Genomic DNA, 3106 nt, shown 5'->3' on the forward strand with positions numbered 1-3106 from the left:
TTTCTTTTTTGCTTCTCCCACATCCAAGTTTGCTTACTAGTTTATTAAATGAGGGTTGTTTAGCATACAACAGATGCATACAATTGTAGTGTTCACTTCAATGAATTTTAACTAAGTTAGAAAGCTAGGTATGCACCTACACAATCAAAATGGAGAATAGTTCCTTTACCTACAAATTTCCTTCTTGCTGTTTCCCACTGAAATTCCCTACTCCTACCCCAGGAACTACTGATGCATTCTGCCTCCATAGAATTCTGAATTTTGTATACAAGGAAGCATATAGTATTTACATTTTTGTGCTTGGGTTCTTTCGCTCAGCATAATCTTCCAATGAAATGTTCATTTTTAATATTTTAAACAAAATTTTCACAACTACTCATCTATGAATTTCAAAAGAACACACCTAGCAAATATCTGTACACTGTAGCTTAGGATGTATTTCCGAAAAATAAGATGTACACTTTTAAAAGCCAAAGGAGATGAAGACTCGCTGGGCTTGGCGGCTCCTGCGCTTTGAAGGCAATGGATGCCGCCGGTTTTCGTCCCCCCATGGACGTTTCTCGCGGGCCCTGCAGAGAGACTTTTTAACCACCATAACCAAGGAAGGATATGATGTGAGGCGAGTGGACATAACTCGTTTAGAGCAAAGGAAATTAACTTTTGATACCCACGCATTGGTTCAGGACTTGGAAACTCATGGATTTGACAAAACACAAGCAGAAACTATTGTACCAGCATTATCCACTTTTTCGAATGTCAGCCTGGATGCTATCTATAAGGAGATGGTCACTGAAGCGCAACAGGAAATAACAGTACAGCAGCTAATGGATCATTTGGGCTCCCTCAGAAAAGACATGGTCATCCTGGAGAAAAGTGAATTTGCAAATGTGGCAGCAGAGAATGAGAAAATGAAAATTGAATTAGACCAAGTTAAACATCAACTGATGCATAAACTAGTCAAATTAGAGCAGATAATAAATTGGATATCAACCTAAAAAGGAGCAGAGTAACAGATATGTTTACAGATCAAGAAAAGAAACTTATGGAAACAATCACAGAATTTACCAAAAAGGATACCCAAACCAAAAATGTTATTTCAGAAACCAGTCATAAAATTGACACTGAAATTGCTTCCTTAAAAACTCTGATGGAGTCTAACAGACTTGAGACAATTCGTTATCTTGCAGCCTCAGTGTTTACTTGCCTGGCAATAGCAGTGGGATTTTACAGATTCTGGAAATAACCCTGAAACTACTATATTATACTCCTACTGATGCTGACTTTTTACACTACACCAGAATAGAAACACTGTCAACTGCAGAAGCACATTGTGTACTAAAAAGAAGTGTTTTACAATGAGAAAATCTGTTTGTCTTTATTTTGTGGTGTTAAAACCTGATTCATCTCATCTGAGGTAGAAGGATATTTTCTTCTTATCTTTTTCATAATTTATACAAACTTAACAGTTTTCTGTTTGCTTGAATAGTGTAAATTATATAGGGTTTCTTTATCGGTTACAAATTGAAAGTTACAAATTCAAAATTACTCCCAAAGCTAACATTATTGTTGTGTTCAACTTTCCTGATAATTGTTGCATGATTACATTTTCATACAAAATAAAAGATTACTATAAAAAAGTAAAAAAAAAAAAAAAAAAAAAAAGCCAAAGGAAGTCATTTGAACTATGTTAAGAAATTTTTGGAGTGAAACAGCTTTATTAAAATTCAGGGCTATTTATAAAGATGTAAAAAAAAAAAGAAAAAACTCACCAAATCAAACAAACAAAATAAAATTTCCAGAGATCATTTTGTTCATCCTTCTAATTCCAAGAAAGAATAGAGAAATTCTTGTTAGTTTTTATCATTTTATGTTTTAAGCATTTACCCAAATGGAATTGTTTCCATCACAGACTATAAGTAAAATCCCACATTATTCCCCAAAAAATGCATTTATAAAATATTGACACATAAAGCTGATATTTTCCAATTCAGAAAACTGCAAATATTTTTCAAATCTTGAGATTATGCCACACCTCTCTAGTTTGCATTATATAAACATGTAATCAACATAGAAGCATGTGTAATTCCTTTTTCTTTCTTGAGTTCTAATTCAAACCCATGTGTGTGTGGGAGTCCTTACTTTTGTAACTTCACATTGTCTTATTCTTTTTACAAGATTTCTTGAGCTTTGCTATTCTAAGGGCCATATTCCAAACAAGGAAGCACACAGTGTTTCTGAAGATCTAGTGCACTTGTTTTATTTTAGGCTGTGCTATGCCCCTTGGGTCTTTTGTTATTTCATTGCAATTGTGGAAACCAATCCTAATAAACATCAGATTTAAACTTCAGTGCTATGTAACTCCATTTCTAGAATATATGGATTTAACAAATACACATTTATGATACAATTAACAATAGTTGTTGATCAGGGTTACAGACTCACATTATTACTGCTGGGAAACTACTCTTGTGAAAAAGGAGTAATTTCAAGAGAAGGGGAACTGATTTATGCTCTGAGATGACATACAAAAGGTGTGCACTTTACAGCTGATGATGTTAAAAGGCATTCAATAAACTGTAATAAATCTTTAAATGTGACGTATAATCTGATGCCCCATTTTCAAGTTCTAAGTAATATATAAGTTGAAATAGTGTTCTTAAAAGTCTAATCCCAAAAAGGTCATGTCTTTATATAACATTCAAATTGTGTCACAGACTTGGTTTAAGGAAGAAAAACCTATATTGTTTTCTTAAATGCAAAAAGGAAATGACAATGATAGATATTAACTGCATATAAAACTAAATAGTAAAGGACCTTCTGTATTCCTGATTTTTAGTCTTAAACACACTGAACTTGTTCAGAGTTAGCACAAATATTGAATCATTTTTGTTTCATTAATCCATGCCATGTATTGATAGTTTCTGGTTGTGTTATTTCTATTTATTCCAACTTATTAGTTTGCAGCAAAAATAATAGAAATAAAGTTAATACCATTGACTTTTCTGAAACAATTCTAATAATTACAGTATTGTAAAATACAACATTCCCTTCTAATGCCGTGACATAAATTATTCTGGCATTAGAGATATTAAATTATGTGAATGCA

The 3106-nt window shown here is 32.8% G+C and overlaps 1 pseudogene; it reads left to right on the top strand.

Moving 5' to 3' along the window:
* The first annotated feature begins 479 nt into the window (after positions 1–479).
* LOC119528582 lies at positions 480–1243 on the top strand (annotated as a pseudogene).
* Positions 1244–3106: the final 1863 nt, after the last annotated feature.

This window comes from Choloepus didactylus, chromosome 3, assembly GCF_015220235.1.
Source record: "Choloepus didactylus isolate mChoDid1 chromosome 3, mChoDid1.pri, whole genome shotgun sequence".
Lineage (NCBI taxonomy): Eukaryota > Metazoa > Chordata > Mammalia > Pilosa > Megalonychidae > Choloepus > Choloepus didactylus.